We start from the raw sequence: 18,117 nt of genomic DNA, 5'->3' as shown, positions 1-18,117 counted from the left end.
TTTATAAAGTGCTTTTGATATACACCATACATGAGAAATGTTTTGTTTCATTCACTCATGTGATGCAGGTATCAATGGCTACACCTCCATTTATCATTCATCCCTACTTGCCCTTGAGAAGGTGATGATGAGCCATCTTCTTTAACTGCTGCAGTTTGTGGGTGTGGAGGAGGGTGAAATAGATACAGCCACTGTACTGTTAGGAAGGGAGGCTCCAGGATTTGATCCAGTGACAGTGAAGGAACCATGATACAATGTGTGGTTTGAAAATACTCGTGACTGCAGTGGGGTTCCCATGCATCTACCGTCTTTTGTTCTTTGAGGTGGTAGAGGTTGCAGGTTTGAAGGGTGCTGTCTGCAGAACAAGAAGAAACATTGAAGTCTGTTCATTGTTGTACAGCAGGAAATGGTAATAGCTAGGCAAGTGCTAAACTAAGTTCATGGCACAATTTGCTGATTATACAGCATGAAAACAGACCCTTTGGTCCAACTCGCCCTGCCAAATCAGGTTTCCCAAACTAAACTAGTCCCACTTGCCTGTGTTTGAGCCATAACTCTAAGTCGATCCTATTCATATACCTGTCTCAATGTCTTTTAAATGTTGTAACTGTACCTGCATCGACCGCTTTCTCTCGCAGTTCATTCCACATACTAACCACCCTCTGAGTGAAAAGGTTGCCCAGTGGGTCCCTTTTTAATGTTTCCCCTCTCAACTTGAAATTATGCCCTCTACTTTTGAACTTCCCCACCCTGGGGAAAACAACTCTGCTATTCAACTTATCTATACTCTCATGATTTTATAAACCTCTATAAGATCACCCCACAACTTCCGACATTCCAGAGAAAAGAATCCCAGCCTATTGACTGACAGATCTCCAAATGTCTGGGAAAATAACATTTAAAAATGACTCCTGTCAATTGGAATTCTGGGAATTTTATGTCAAATTCTGATGACTAACAGAGTGGAAGGAACTCCCAGTGTCTAGAACCTGAGCTTTGAAGAGGAGTAAAGTGAGAATGACATTGAGGTTGGAAAGATAACTTAATAGCTGTTTTCCCAATACAAAATGCATTGATGATAGTCTGAGGATAATGGAGCCCTGAGTCTCCTTAGGTGCACAATGACAGTGTCAAGAATGTGGTGCTGGAAAAGCACAGCCGGTCAGGCAGCATCTGAGGAGCAGGAAAATCATGTTCCGGCAATAATCCTTGGATGCTGCCTAACCTGCTGTGCTTTTCCACACTCTCGACTCTGATCTCCAGCATCTGCAATGCTCACTTTCTCCTGCAGTGACAGAGGTTGTCAGCTGAGGTGTGGCCTAAGCATAAAAAACTGGGGAGGGACCAAAATCTGTCAGGTCTCATCAAACAACTGGTTCCTAACAGAGGCCTGCAGTGAGTGGAAATTCTACCAAATTCACAATATATCCCAATATATTAAAAGCAATTAAATCAAGGGAAGCACATGTTGTTAGATCTGGAATTAATCACTGGCTCATCTCCTACTCTGATCTCAAACCTAGGTCCAAGCTTTGGGCTGAAGTACAGTTATTTCCTGCAGTTTTAAAAATATATTCTTAGCTGTGTTCAGAGGAAGCTGGAAACAGGACAGAGGTTCATGAGGACTGCAGTCATCTGTGTGCTCAGAGCCTTAAAAGCTGCAACAAGTGCTTGGTGTTACCTGCCAGCCAAGTCCAAGGATTAGTTAGGTCAGTAATAGCACTGTAGAGGGATCAGTCTGAGGGAGGAGATCATGTTCAGTTGAGGCAGTCCTGCCAAGTCAACCTGGTTACTGCTGGGCATTTGCTCAAACTGGTCATGTGGCATACCAGTGGGCAATCCATGGAGCCCTGGGGAAAGCAGGCAACTCAAATCTGAGGATGGGCATCATTGGATTGGGTTCCCCAGAAAACAGTGGCAGTGAAAGAAGAGGTATGTGTTTCACAGGTCAGTATCACCCCGACTTCTACAATGGGCAGAGTGTATACTCAGTCAATACAGGGCAATTTGCAAAGCCACATGCTCTGGCAGAGTGAACAAGGGACATTAGTGGTCAATTTAAAGGGCTTAAAGCTGACTGGGTCATTCATCAGCTTGTCGTTTTTTTATCCCAAAATGCATATTACACATTATAGCCACAAACCACCATGATCACTCAATGGTTTGCTCTAACTGCCTCTTTGTCATGACAGCTAAGGAAATGTAATCAGACAAGTTATCGTAAAAGTGTTACATGTGCCTTGCATTTCTAAATCACCTACATAATTGGAGAGCAACTACCACTGCTAATCAGAGAGAGGGTATCACAGCTACAGAAGTTACCATTGTCGAGGAGGGTCTGCCTACTGAGTCAGTATGGGTGGAAATTAGGAACAGTAAGGGAGCAGTCACCTCATTAGGGGTTTACTACAGGCCACCCAATAGCAGCAGGGAGATTAAAGAAAGCATAGGTCAGCAGATTTTGGAAAAGTGTGAATGTAGTAGGGTTGTTGTAATGGGTGACTTTACCTTTCCCAATATTGATTGGAACCTCCTTCGAGCACATGGTTTGGAAGGAGCTGTTTGTGTAAGGTGTGTTCAGGAGGGTTTTCTAACTCAGTACGTTAACAGGCCGACGAGGGGAGAGGCCATTTTGGATTTGGTGCTCGGCAATGAGCCGGGGCAGGTGTCAGATCTTGCGGTGGGAGAGCATTTTTGTGATAGTGACCACAACTGCCTTACATTCTACATAGCTATGGAGAAGGAGAGAAGCAGGCACAATGGGAGGATATTTAATTGGGGAAAAGGAAACGACGATGCTATCAGACGTGGGTTGGGCAGCATGGACTGGGAGCAATTGTTCCATGGAAAGGGCACTATAGACATGTGGAGACTGTTTAAGGAACAGTTGTTGTTAGTGATGCATAAATTTGTTCCTCTGAGACTGTCAAGAAGGGGTAAGATAAAGGAACCTTGGATGACGAGAGCGGAGGAGCTTCTGGTCAAAAGAAAGAAGGCAGCTTACGTAAGGTGGAGGAAGCTAGGGTCTTGCTCAGCTCTAGAGGATTACAGGCAGATGAAGAAGGAGCTCAAAAATGGTCTGAGGAGAGCCAGGAGGGGGCACGAAAAAGGCTTGGCAGGAAGGATTATGGAGAATTAAAGGCATTTTACATGTATGTGAGGAATAAGAGAGTGATCAAAGAAAGAGTAGGGCCGATCAGGGATAGCATAGGGAACTTGTGTATAGAGTCTGAGGTGGTAGGGGAAGCCCTAAATGAGTTTTTTGCTTCTGTCTTTACTAAAGAAAAGGACCTTGTAGTGAATGAAACCATTGAGGAGCAGATAAGCATGCTGGAATGGATAGAGATTGAGGAAGCTGATGTGCTGAAAAGTTTGACAACATTAAGATTGACAAGTCGCCAGGGCCAGACCAGATTTGCCCTCGGCTGCTTTGGGAAGCGTGAAATGTGATTGCTTCGCCGCTTGCGAAGATCTTTGCATCCTTGCTCTCCAACAGAATCGTACCTGAGGACTGGAGGGAGGCAAATGTAATTCCTCTCTTCAAGAAAGGAAATAGGGAAATCCCCGGCAATTACAGACCAGTCAGTCTCGCATCTGTCATCTGCAAGGTGTTAGAAAGGATTCTGAGGGATAGGATTTATGACCATCTGGAAAAGCATGGTTTGATTAAATGCAGTCAGCATGGCTTTGAGAGGAGCAGGTCTTGCTTCACAAATCTTATTGAGTTCTTTGAGGATGTTACTAGACAAGTTGATGAGGGTCGAGCAGTGGATGTGGTGTATATGGAATTCAGCAAGGCATTTGATAAGGTTCCCCATGGTAAGCTCGTTCAAAAGGTCAGGAGGAATGGGATACAGGGGAACTTAGCTGTCTGGATACAGAATTGGCTGGTTGACAGAAGACAGCAAGTGGTAGTGGAAGGAAAGTATTCTGCCTGGAAGTCTGTGGTGAGTGGTGTTCCACAGGGCTCTGTCCTTGGGCCTCTATTGTTTGTAATTTTTATTAATGACTTGGATGAGGAGATTGAAGGATGGGTTAGCAAGTTTGCAGACGACAGAAAGGTTGGAGGTGTCGCTGACAGTATAGAGGACTGTTGTAGGCTGCAGCATGACATTGACAGGATGCAGAGATGGGCTGAGAGGTGGCAGATGGAGTTCAACCTGGATAAATGCAAAGTGATGCATTTTGGAAGGTAGATTTGAAAGTTGAGTACAAGATTAAAGACAGGATTCTTGGCAGTGTGGAGGAACAGAGGGATCTTGGTGTACAGGTACATAGATCACTTAAAATTGCCACCCAAGTGGACAGGGTTGTTAAGAAAGCATATGGTGTTTTGACTTTCATTAACAGGGGGATTGAGCTTAAGAGTCGTGAGATCTTGTTGCAGCTCTATAAAACTTTGGTTAGACCGCACTTGGAATACTGCATCAGTTCTGGTTGCCCTATTATAGGAAAAATGTAGATACTTTTGAGAGGGTTCAGAGGAGGTTTACCAGGATGCTGCCTGGAATGGAGGGCGTATCTTACGAAGAGAGGTTGACTGAGCTCGGACTTTTTTCATTGGAAAAAGAAGGAAGGGAGGGGACCTAATTGAGGTGTACAAGATAATGAGAGGCATAGGTAGAGTTGATAGAGAGAGATGTTTTCCCAGGGCAGAAATTGTTAACACGAGGGGTCATAGTTTTAAGCTGTTTGGTGGAAAGTATAGAGGGGATGTCAGAGGCGGGTTCTTTACACAGAGTTGTGAGCATGGAATACGTTGCCAGCAGCAGTTGTGGAAGCGGGGTCATTGGGGATATTTAAGAGACTGCTAGACATGCATACGGTCACAGAAATTTGAGAGTTCATACATTAGGTTTACCTTACATGAGGATCAATGGTCAGCACAACATCGTGGGCTGAAGGGCCTATTCTGTTTTATGTTTATTGTTCTAAGCTGGTACATTCACACAAATTGGGGGTGGTGGGGGGGATGTGTGATTTGGCAGGGAGCGGGGTGTTGCCACCACAGTGAGTGAGAATCATAGAATCCCTACAGTGTGGAAACAGGCCCTTAGGTCCAACAAGTCCACACTGACCTCCCAAAGAGTCATCCACACAGAAGCATTCCCCTCCCTCTTACTCTAAATTTACCCTGACTAATGCACCTAACCTACACACCCCTGAACACTATGGACAACTTAGCATGGCCAATTCACCTAGCCTGCACATCTTTGGACTGTGGGTGGAAACAGGAGCACCTGGAGGAAATCCTTGCAGACATGGGGAGAATGTGCAAACTCCACACAGACAGTCACCAGAGGCTGGAATCGAATCTGGGTCTCTGGTACTGTGAGACAGCGATGTTAACCACTGAGCCATCGTGCTTTCTATCAAGATTCCACTGTGACTGCCTCACCCATTTGGATAAGATTATATACCTCAGAGATCCTTAGTGAGACATGACAGTGGCCTCCTCAAGGAGGTTTCAGGCCACACTGTGTCAGGGCATAACATGAGGCTTCATTGTGATTGATGTGAAGGCTTATTAATGAAACAGTTTTCTCTTCATTACATTTCCACAGATTACCTGCTTCTGCACATGACATTTACATTAATGTGGCCATTCCAGTGGCCTTTTTTTAAATGCTAGGACAAAGTCCAAGGAAAGAATAATTACATTGTTGTCAGCAAGAACAGTAAACTCCAGTGGCTGCCACAGCATTAGTAAAGGGAGGAATGGCAGGTGCTGAACCCTTGAGGAAATGGCAGAGAAACTGCCATTGATCCTGCACCTACACGCCTTACTGTCATTCCCTACGGCTCTTAGAAAGATAGAGCAGGAGCAGTTCCCTGGCCATTCATCACTGAACTGTCTCATCTGCTGCAGCGGGACTTGCACTCAGAAGGACTCAGTGGCTTTTCGCAGCAGAGAGCGGCGGGAGCTGGGCGGAAGTTCAAATGGAGCGCAAAGCCGGTTGGGAAGGTAAGTGATTGCTATTAGAGTGGGTTTGTTCTAAACCCCAGGTCCTACAAAGTAGGGTCTCCCTCCCTCCCTCCTCCTCTAACCTAAATTAAGAGTCCACAGGCTTGCCACAAAAAGAGGGTCTAAGGAAGTTTGGATCGAAGAGTGAGGCTTCAGCTCAGGAGTCTTTGACAAGGAGGTTGAGTGAAGTGATTACGCCACAGTTGAAGAGGGTGAAGACATGACTGCCCAGCTGGTTCAATGCGCTACGTGCTTGATGTGGGAGGTCAACGACTCTGGTGTGTCTGGCTCGTATATGTGTGGAAAGTGTGTGCACATTCAGCTATTGACCGAGCATATTGCAGCACTGATGAAAGAACTCGAGGACCTTAGGCTCATCCAAGAGAACGAGATCTTTCTGGACAAGACCTTCAGCGAGGTTATTACACCAATCATGCCAGAAGAGAGCAGACGATGAGGAAGGCAGAGAGGAGACAGGTGCAAGACACCCCGGGAGAAGTACCTGTCAGGAACAAGTTGAAGCTTTTGGAAACAGTAGAGACTGATGACACTGCCAGTTCGCAAGGCGGCCAGGTCTGTCAATCAAAAGTTGGCGCAGAGGCAGAGCGAAAGAGTCGGACATCGCACAGAGCCGTGGCAATAGGGGACTCCATTGTGAGAGGAACTGACTGGGGTTTTTGTGGCAGCAGACGGGATTTAAGGATAGTGTGTTGCCTTCCTGGTGCCAGGGTGAAAGACATCGTGGATAGAGTGCAGGAAATCCTCAAGGACGAGGGTGAAGAGCCAGAGGTGGTGGTACATGTCGGCACAAATGATGTCAGGAAGAAGAGGAGGAACATACTACAGCGGGACTTCGGAGAACTAGGAAGGCTGAAAAGCAGGACGTCCAAGGTGGTTATCTCCGGTTTGCTTCCAGTTCCTTGGGCTGGTGTGGCCAGAAACAGGGAGATAATGGACTTGAACGTGTGGTTGGGGAACTGGTGCAGGAAGCAAGGATTTAAGTTCTTGGATCACTGGGATATATTTTGTGGTAACCATAAATTCTACAAGAGTAGAATTTGCACCTTAATAGGTTAGGGACCAGCATTCTGGCAGGCAGATTTTCTACTGTAACACCGCTACATTTAAACTAAGTAGCGGGGGGGAGGGGACAAACTGGATGTTTAAAAAGGAAATTGAAGGGAAAGTTAGAACAAGAGAAGTCAAGAAAGACAACTGTATCAATGAGGCAGAAAACTCGGAAAGGGATCATGTTGTAAGGTTGAGTGAAATAGGGGTTAATGGGAAGGGTGAGAGCAGTAACAAATTAAAAATACTATACATGAATGCACGAAGCATTAGACATAAGATGGATGAGCTTGAGGCTCTTTTGGAAATTGGAAGATACGATATTGTGGGGATAACTGAGACGTGGCTTCAAGTTGACAGGGGCTGGGAAATGAATATTCAAGGCTACATGTGCTATCGTAAGGACAGACTGACGGGCAGAGGGGGTGGGGTGGCCTTGTTGGTAAAGGACGATATTCAGTCCCTTGTGCGGGGGGACCTAGAGTCAGGGGATGTAGAGTCAGTGTGGATAGAGCTGCGAAATACTAAGAGTAAAAAGACCCTCTTGGGAGTTATCTACAGACCCCCAAACAGGAGTCTGGATGTCGGATGTAAGTTGAATCAGGAGCTGAAATTGACCTGTCGCAAAGATGTTACTACAGTTGTTATGGGGGATTTTAACATGCAGGTAGACTGGGAGAATCAGGATGGTATTGGACCTCAAGAAAGAGACTTTGTGGAGTGCCTCAGAGATGGATTCTTAGAGCAGCTGGTGCTGGAGCCGACCAGGGAGAAGGCAATTCTGGATCTGGTATTGTGTAACGAAACAGAATTGGTCAAAGACCTCGAAGTGAAGGAGCCATTGGGAAGTAGTGACCATAATACATTAAGCTTCAATCTGCAATTTGAGAGGGAGAGGGTACAGTCAGAAGTGACAGTACTTCTGTTGAATAAAGGGAACTATGGAGCTATGAGGGAGGAGCTGGCCAAAGTTCAATTGTGCAATACCTTAGCAGGGATGACCGTGGAGGAACAATGGCGGATATTTCTGTGTATAATGCAGAAGTTGCAGGATCAGTTCATTCCTAAAAGGAAGAAAGATCCCAGGAGGAGACATGGGCAGCCGTGGCTGATGAGGGAAGTTAAGAAACGTATAAAGTTAAAAGAGAAAAAGTATAACATAGCAAAGATAAGTGGGAAAACTGAGGACTGGGAAGCTTTTAAAGAGCAACAGAGGATTACTAAGAAGGAAATACGCAGAGGAAAAATGAGGTACGAAGATAAACTGGCCAATAATATAAAGGAAGATAGTAAAAGCTTTTTTAAGTATGTGCAAGGCAAAAAAAATGGTTAGGACTAAAATAGGGCCCTTGAAGACAGAAACAGGGGAATATATTACGGGGAACAAAGAAATGGCAGAAGAATTAAATGGGTACTTCAGATCTGTGTTCACTGGGGAAGACACTGGGGAAGCCCTGAGGTAACAGTGGCTGAAGGACCTGAACTTAAGGGATTCTATATTTGCCAGGATTTGGTATTGGGGAGACTATTAGGTCTGAAGGTTGATAAGTCTTTGGGGCCTGATGGTCTACATCCCAGGGTACTAAAGGAGGTGGCTTGAGAAATCGTGGATGCGTTGGTGATTATTTTCCAGAGTTCGATAGATTCGGGATCAGTTCCTGAGGATTGGAGGGTGGCTAATGTTGTACCACTTTTTAAGAAAGGTGGGAGAGAGAAAGCAGGAAATTATAGACCAGTTAGTTGGACCTCAGTGGTGGGAAAGATGCTGGAGTCTATTATAAAGGATGGAATTATGGCACATCTGGATAGTAGTAACAGGATAGGACAGAGTCAGCATGGATTTATGAAGGGGAAATCATGCTTGACTAATCTTCTGGAATTTTTTGAGGATGTAACTCTGAAGATGGACGATGGAGATCCAGTAGATGTAGTGTACCTGGACTTTCAGAAAGCTTTTGATAAAGTTAGTGAGTAAAATTAGGGTGCATGGTGTTGGGGACAAAGTACTAGATTGGATTGAAAATTGGTTGGCTCATAGGAAACAAAGGGTAGTGATAAACGGCTCCATTTCGGAATGGCAGGCTGTGGTACCAGTGGGGTACCACAGGGATCCGTGCTGGGACTGCAGCTTTTTACAATATATGTTAATGATACCATCTTCTATATCAGCAATAACATTAGCAAATTTGCTGATGATACAAAGCTGGGTGGCAGGGTGAAATGTGATAAGGAAGTTAGGAGATTACAGGGTGACCTGGACAAGTTAGGTGAGTGGGCAGATGCATGGCAGATGCAGTTTAATATGGATAAATGTATGGTTATCAACTTTGGTGGCAAGAACAGGAAGGCAGATTACTACCTCAATGGAATCAATTTAGGTAAAGGGGCAGTACAGAGAGATCTGGGTGTTCTTGTACACCAGTCAATGAAGGCAAGCATGCAGGTACAGCAGGTAGTGAAGAAGGCTAATAGCATGCTGGCCTTCATAACAAGAGGAATTGAGAATAGAAGCAAAGAGGTGCTTCTGCAGCTGTACAGGCCCCTGGTGAGACCACACCTGGAGTACTGTGTGCAGTTCTGGTTTCCAAATTTGAGGAAAGACATTCTGGCTATTGAGGGAGTGCAGCGTAGGTTCACGAGGTCAATTTCTGGAATGGCGGGATTATCTTACACTGAAAGACTGAAGTGACTGGGCTTGTATACCCTTGAGTTTAGAAGACTGAGAGGGGGTCTGATTGAGACATATAAGATTATGAAAGGATTGGACACTCTGGCAGCAGGAAACATGTTTCCGCTGATGGATGAGTGCCGAACCAGAGGACACAGCTTAAAAATACGGGGTAGACCATTTAGGACAGAGATGAGGAGAAACTTCTTCACCCAGAGAGTGGTGGCTGTGTGGAATGCTCTGCCCCAGAGGGCAGTGGAGGCCCAGTCTCTGGATTCGTTTAAGAAAGAGTTGGATAGAGCTCTCAAAGATAGTGGAATCAAGGGTTATGGAGATAAGGCAGGAAGAGGATACTGATTAGGAATGATCAGCCATGATCATATTGAATGGCGGTGCAGGCTCGAAGGGCTGAATGGCCTACTCCTGCACCTATTGTCTATTATTGTCAATCCCATTCGGAGGCTGTCAAGGTTGCAGCTGGCTTACAATCTAATGCTAGCAGCTCACTTCAAAGAGTGACTGGGGACCTGTGAAGTGTCTTGCAATCTTCAACTCACAAATGAACTCAAACCATCATTGATGCCATTTTTTCTGACCACTGTTATTCATATCCTTCCTTTGTGATAAAGAGTCAGGCAGCTTGGGCAATTGGATTCTCTGGCATTGCTGGCTTTCTACTGGTGCATGGTGCTATTTACTGCATCTACATTGCTTTGAGAGTGCCTATTACTAATCTGAAAAGTTTCTCAACAGATAAGGCTTCTGCTCCATCAGTGTTCAAAATTATATGTGCCAATGATTTGGAAGCGTGCACCAGATAACCTCAGACCTGCCATGACATTTACATAGTGCAGAATCCTTAAGACCTACAGGATGACTGCTGGGAGGTCAGAGCTCAGAAACCCTTAGACTAGAAAAGAATGAAGATATAATAGTACTCCCATTTCTACTGAGCCAAAGTGCAGTAGACCATAGGCCTGTTAAGCTGAGGTTTTGATACTTGGATCTCTCCAGTGGGGCTTGCAGTATCGTCCAGGAATGGTACGCTGGCTTATAGTGGCATGTTGTGCCTTTCACAACTGGAACCAACAAAGTCAAGAATATCCTAGTTACAGAGAACATGGGCGTGGGGGTGAGGAGGAGTGGATCAACAACAATCCTCTGATGATGAAGATAAGAATGACAATGAGGAAGGTCACGATAAGACAGCATGAAAGAACTGCGCATCTGTGAGTGCAAGAAGCCAGAGAGAAACTAACAGAAACCTGTTTTCAGGATGAATGAGGTTGTACTTTTCTTGAACTGTTTTAACAGTGCTGGCTATATAGCAAGCAGATTCTGCTTATTCAAAAGACATATAACCCTTGTTATTGTTGCAGTCCTTGACCTTTTTTGTCACTGAAAAAATATTTTGTTGCTGAGCTGACTGCATATTGCATCTCTTTGGGTGATTCTCCTTTCAAGTATCTGCACATCCACGTCCTATTGATCTACTAAGGAAAAAGCAGCAGTCAGTGACACAGGACCCGAATATTGCATAGGGCTAAGATTAAGTGGCTTTTAAGGCTTTGGTCAGGGTTTGATATTTAAGTGTTGTGCAGTGAAACCTCTCGTGATTGAAATCAAAAATCCTAAGGTAGCACCTTGGACATTTTGTAACATCAATTAGCTTTCACCGTTTAAGAGTGTAAGTAGACTGCTACATTGCTCTGAAATCCTTGAGCATCTGGAGGAGAGCTGACTCATGGGAGAGACAGTTTTGTGTGCAGCATTGCATTGTGTGCAGATGCTGTCAAGTCCTCAGCATCTTATATGCCTTAATAAGATCGCCTCCTTTCCTCAGGAAGATATACATGTCAATAAGATCACCTCCTTTCCTCAGGATCTTAGTTGCCTCAATAAGATCGCCTACTTTTCTCAGGATCTTATACGTATCAGTAAGATCATCTCCTTTCTTTTAAACTTCAATGCATACACAATCAGCCTCTTCAACCTTTCCTGATAGGATAACCCAATCATCTCAGAAATCAGTCAAGTGAACCTTCTCTGTACAGCTTCCAAGGCAATTGCACCCTTAAATAAATAAGGAGACCACACATCTACACAATTATGAAATTTTGATCACACTAGTGCCCTGATCAAAGGTATAAAAACACCCCATTTTTATTATCAATTTTCCTTGCAATAAACAATAACATTCTCTGTGCCTTCCTAACTATTTGCTGTACCTGCATGCTAACTTTGTGATTTATGTACCAGGATACCAACATCCCTTGGAGTTCTGTAATCTCTCTCCACGTGAATCAATATGGATGGCACAGTGGTTCAGTGGTTAGCACTGCTGCCTCACAGCACCAGGGTCCCAGGTTCAATTCCTGTCCACCAGGGTGACTGTCTGTGTACAGTTTGCACATTCTCCCCATGTCTGCATGGGTTTCCTTCGGGTGCTCTGGTTTCCTCCCACAGTCCAAAGATGTGCAGGTCAGGTGAATTGGCCTTGCTGAGTTGCCCATAGTGTTAGGTGCATTAGTTGGAGGGAAATGGATGTGATTGGGTTACTCTTTGGAGGGTCAGTGTGGACTAGTTGGGCTGAAGGGCCTGTTTTCACACTGTAGGGAATCTAATCTAATATGTTGCTTCTCTGTTATTCCTCCCAAAGTGGAAAAATGTTCAGGCTTTCTCTCATTATACTTCATCCACCAAACCTTTGCCTATTCACTTAATCAACGTATATCATTTTTCAGACACTTTATGTCCACTTAACATTTACTTTCCTACCTACCTTGGTGTCACAAGCAAATTTAGCTACTTGGTCTATTCAACCAAGTCAATGATAATACATTGTAAACAATATGAGCTCCAACACTGATCCCTTTGGTACTTCATTGGTTAGATCTTACTGACATAAAAATGAGCCATTTATCCTTAAGCTGAGTTTCCTGTGAGCAAACCGATCGTCAATCCATGCCAATATGTTACCTGCTTTACCAAGAGCACTTTTTAACTCTTAGTTTGCATAGTGATCTTTGATGCAGCACCTTGTCAAATGCCTTCTGGAATTCTAAGTGTATTCACGAGTTCAACTTTGTCCATGTTACTGTCACTTCCTCAAAGAACTTAAATAAATTAGTCAAACATAGTTTCCCTTTCAAAACCATGCTGACTGTGACTGATTGCAATGAAATGATTTAAGTGCCCTGCTAAACTCCTTTTCAAAGGATTCCAGCATTTTACTTATGACAGACATAAAGCTAACTAGCCTGTAGTTTCTGGCTTTCTGACTCCTTTCTTAAATAGAGAAAATACATTTGTTTTTTTTTCCAATCTGACAGTAAGTTTCCAGAATTGCAGTATTATTTGATTATCTGTGTTCTGATCGCTACTGCCATCAATCCCATTCGAACCAGATATTTTTTCTATGCTTTTTCTATGATTAGTTGACACCAGGCCAACTCATTTCACTGAGCATCCATTCCAGTACTTTGAAAGGATTTCTTTCACTCACAACATCTAGACTTACTTGAAAACTTATTACTTTTGAATGAATCCTCTAATCCTGAGGTCACATTCAAATTTAACAGTCTGTATAAATCTTCTTTATTCATGCTTTTTATCATTTTGGTTACATTTCCTTCCTGTTAATACTGCTCAAATGAAAGCAAGTTTAATGTGAGATTCTCTGAAAGAATATAAGCCCCGATAGTCTTTGAACACCATTTTTGCTTTGCTCTGTCCCTCCAGAAACACAGCAATAATATCTCAAAGGTCAGATGCTGAATTTTAAAAGTACAACGGGGAAGCTGAAGCCTGGATCATTTCTGAGTCCCAATCTTGTGCCACAATTACATCACTCATGTGTTCCTACTTTGAAATATAAGTGCTCTAGTTGGGACAGAGTCAAGTTTGGTGCTTGATTAGTGATCCTGAAGAGGAGAGTTGTTTGCAGAGACAGACAGTGGCAAAGGCAGATGCCAATCTTGCTGATCAGAGGAAGAAACATTTCACTGGACAGCAGCATACACCCTGATGAAAGAAACCATATGGCCAATTGGCAGGTATTGTGCAGGACTTGGACAAAATTCCCCAGGGTCCTTCAGTTTTACACTGCAGAAAATGAACTTTCACTTCCCCTGTACTGAAACTAAGAACTGTGTTCTAATGTGCACCAGACTATTTGGGTTCACCAAATTCACATTTAAAAGAGCATACTTTAGAGGGAGATCAGGAGGGCAAAAAGGGGGCATGAGATAGCTTTGGCAAATAGGGTTAAAGAGAATCCAAAGGGTTTTTACAAATACATAGAGGACTAAAGGGCAGAGAATAGGGTCCTCAAAGATCAGCAAGGCAGACTTTGGGTGGAGCAGCAGGAGATAGGGGAATTACTAAACGAGTATTTTGCATCAATATTTACTGTGGAGAAGGACATGGATGACATAGAATGTGGGGAAATAGATGGTGACATGTTGAAAAATGTCCATATTACAGAGAAGGAAGTGCTGGATGCCTTGAAACGCGTTAAGGTGGATAAATCCCCAGGACCTGATCAGATGGACCTTAGAATTCTGTGAGAAGCTAGAGAAGTGATTGCTGGGCCCCTTGCTGAGATATTTGTATCATTAATAGTCGCAGGTGAGGTGCTGGAAGACAGGAGGTTGGCTAACATGATATCACTATTTAAGAAAGATGGTAAGAACAAGCCAGGAAACTATAGACCGGTGAGCCTGACATCAGTGGTGGGCAAGTTGTTGGAGGGAATCCTGAGAGACAGGATGTACATGTATTTGGAAAGGCAAGGACTGATTAGGGATAGTGTGCGTGGGAAATCATGTCTCACGAGCTTGATTGAGATTTTTCAAGATGTAACAAAGAGCATTGATGAGGGCAGAGTGGTGGACGTGACCTATATGGAATACCAGGAGAACTAGCTATTTGGATAGAGAACTGGCTCAACAGAAGAAGACAGAGGATGGTGGTGGAGGGTTGTTTTTCAGACTGGAGGGCTGGAACCAGTGGCTTGCCACAAGGATCGGTGCTGGGTCCAGTACTTTTCATCATTTATAAAAATGATTTGCATGTGAGCATAGGAGGTATAGTTAGCAAGTTTGCAGATGACACCAAAATTGGAGGTGTAGTGGACAGCAAAGAAGGTTACCTCAGATTACAACAGGATCTTGATCAGATTGGCCAATGGGCTGAGGAGTGGCAGATGGAGTTTAATTCAGATAAATGCGAGGTGCTGCATTTTAGGAAAGCAAATCTGAGCAGGACTTATACACTTAATGGTAAGGTCCTAGGGAGTGTTGCTGAACAAAGAGACCTTGGAGTGCAGGTTCATAGCTCCTTGAAAGTGGAGTCACTTGTAGATAGGATAGTGAAAAAGGCATTTGGTATGCTTTCCTTTATTGATCAGTGTGTTGAGTACAGGAGTTGGGAGGTCGTGTTGCGGCTGTCCAGGACATTGGTTAGGCCACTGTTGGAATATTGTGTGCAATTCTGGTCTCCTTCCTATCGGAAAGATGGTGTGAAACTAGAAAGGGTTCAGAAAAGACTTACAAGGAAGTTACCAGAGTCAGAGGGTTTGAGCTGTTTGGCTGGGGCTGTTTTCCATGGAGCATTGGAGGCTGAGGGGTGACTTTATAGAGGTTTTAAAAATCATGAGGGCCATGGATAGGATAAATAGACAATGTCTTTTCCCTGGGGTGGGTGAATCCAGAACTAGATGGCATAGGTTTAGGGTGAAAGGGGAAAGATAGTAAAAGGGACCTAAGGAGCAACCTTTTCATGCAGAGTGGTGCGTGTGTCAAATGAGCTGCCAGAGGAAGTGGTGGAGGCTGGTAAAATTGCAACATTTAAAAGGCATCTGGATGGGTATAGGAATAGGAAGGGTTTGGAGGGATATGGGCCAAGTGCTGGCAAATGGAACTAGATTAGGTTGGGATATCTGGTCGGCATGGATGAGTTGGACTAAAGGGTCTGTTTCCGTGCTGTACATCTCTATGACTCGATGATTCTAATTCCATTTTTGCTGGAATTCCAGAAAGGTTCCTTAAGGAACTTATTGAGGCATTAACGAAAGGCTCTCCCTTCTGGGCTTCCTTCGTAAATTGAAGTGCATCCTGGAGTAATCAGAAAGCAGAGACTTCCTCTGGGAACATGCTTTTTACATTGTGTCCGCATATGTTCTCAAGCCCAGTAGGAATTGAAAATTAAGTCCGAAGTATCTGAAACGAAACACAGTATTGCAATCCAAGAATCATGCTAAAGTGCTATCAATACATTTCAAGGAGGTTAAGTTGATTTAGTGTCTGAAAGTTCTGTGTCAAAATACATTTTCCTAAAAATACGCAGAATGGAATCCTTTCTAATCTTGGACATTTCTACAAAGTTATTTTTACATGTCTCACAGATTAAGTACCCTGATCCAACAATTCCACTCTAAGAAATTATGCAGTTTCAACAGGAGGTCTCACACCTGACTTTGTCCACGGTGGACTTCTTTGGAACTGGGCTGGCCATTTCAAGACCAGAATCTGGGAATGTATCTATCTCCCTGAGTATTGTGTGGTCTATGGTCATTATTGTTAAGAAAGGATAACTGGACATGGAATGCTGCATTACTGATACTACAAGTTGGATTTTTAAAAAAAATTGCTAATGGGATGTGGGCAGCCCAACATTTATTATGCATCCCTGATTGTCTTTGAAATGATTGGCATGCTGCCCTTTTGAATCGCAGCAATCCAAGTTGGGGATAGATATACACAGTGCTGTCAGAATAGGAGTTACAAGATTTTGACCCACTGACAGCAAAAGAACAGTAATAAAATTTCAAGTCAGGATGGTGTGCTACTTGGAGGGGATTTTGCAGGTGACAGTTCTCATATATTTGCTACCCTTGTCCTTCTGGATGGTCAAGGGTCACAAGTTTGAAAGGTGCTGTTGAAGGAATTGTTGATAGTTGCTGCTGTGCAGAGATGGCATAGTCTGAGAATATTTACCTTCGAGAGGAACAGGTATTAGTTCAACATTCAAGCTTCTTAAGGGAATTTAACGATTCAAGACCTAATGATGTGTTTAAATTGCTGCAAATTCTAGAACTGGGGAGGCAGACTCAAGATTTGAAAAGGAATGGTGATTGTCTAGTTTGCACTTACACAAAAGTTCTTGATAACATGGAATGCACTAGTTTCGGTTGACAGCGGAGGCAGATGGAAGTCATAGGTCAACGTACCATACTAGGAGGCTGTTTGACCCATTGAACTGATTTGAAATTTTGGATGATTGTCCAGTAGAATAGATTAACTGATCTCCTTGTGCTCATAACAAAATGGTGGGCACAATTTTATGTTCCTTGCCTTAGTACACCAAATTGAGTGCTGTAAGGAGTTATGTTCGTCAATGCCACCCAAACTATAGCAGTCTGGATTACCTTTTTGAGGAACTGAATGACAGTCCTTCACAAAAAAAGATTCCAAACTTTCCTTACATGAGCCTGTTTTTCTCCATTAGCCACGGAGCTAGTTGAAATGTATGTACACTCCAACCAGTTTAAATCCAGAAAGGAAATTGAGGTCCTTCTACTCAAACTTGTAGAAGAGCCTCATGGTGTGCTTGTCAGGCAAGAGCACTGGGCAGCCATTCAAAATCTATCTGACTTTGTTGTCAGAGTCCATGAAGCATTAAAACAACCAACCTTATTTTGAAACAACTACTGCCCTGCCATGGCTAAGCAACTGAAGTAGCAATTGATTCATAGCATTGGGTAAGTTTATAGATCACTTATAAGATTTGTAAGAATGGGCTTTTGAAAGCTCTTCACTTCTATGATCAGTTTGATGGATTGCAATGTGGGTTTAGTTGACAACGGACACATTTAGCTCTTAAATTAGAAGGTTTAACTGGGTTCTAGCTCCACTCCAGAAATTTGAGAACTTCAGTTGATACTGCAGTATGGTACTGATAGTGTGTTACACTGGTAGATGTGGTGGTATAACAAAGCCCCATATGCTCTCTTAAATGGTTGTAAAAGATTCCATAGCATTATTCAAGAAAGAGTAGGCAAATTTTCTCTAATGCTCAAACAACACCACCAGAAGGACAGACTGTCCAGTCACAATGCTGCTTGTCGAATCTTGCAGGTTACAATTTGGCTCCTGATTTCCCTACATTAATAAAATGACCACACTTGGGTATATTCCAAGAGCATAATTGGTACTTTATAAATGCTAGCACTTTCTTTGTATTTCTAAATTGCCCTAAGTTTCATTTGTGTAACAATTAGCATTTTTGCTAAATTTCACAAAACACCATTGGTTAATTGGCTTGCTGATCTATACTGCTTTCCTAGTTACATTCAAAATTTGACCGTGTCAAATAATCACAGACAGAAACTGTTAACTTACTGGTCAATGAGACT

At 43.4% G+C, this 18,117-nt stretch overlaps 1 protein-coding gene across 20 annotated transcripts in view; it reads right to left on the bottom strand.

Annotated features, from left to right (window-relative positions):
- The window catches only part of LOC140488060 (bifunctional heparan sulfate N-deacetylase/N-sulfotransferase 4-like), a 905,491-nt gene that overhangs the window by 28,374 nt on the left and 859,000 nt on the right, over positions 1-18,117 (bottom strand). The window lies entirely within an intron of this gene.

This window comes from Chiloscyllium punctatum, chromosome 1 (genome assembly GCF_047496795.1).
Source record: "Chiloscyllium punctatum isolate Juve2018m chromosome 1, sChiPun1.3, whole genome shotgun sequence".
In the NCBI taxonomy this organism is placed as follows: Eukaryota; Metazoa; Chordata; class Chondrichthyes; order Orectolobiformes; family Hemiscylliidae; genus Chiloscyllium; species Chiloscyllium punctatum.
Note: the sequence above shows the minus strand (reverse complement) of the source record. Positions and strands in the feature narration are given on the sequence as shown.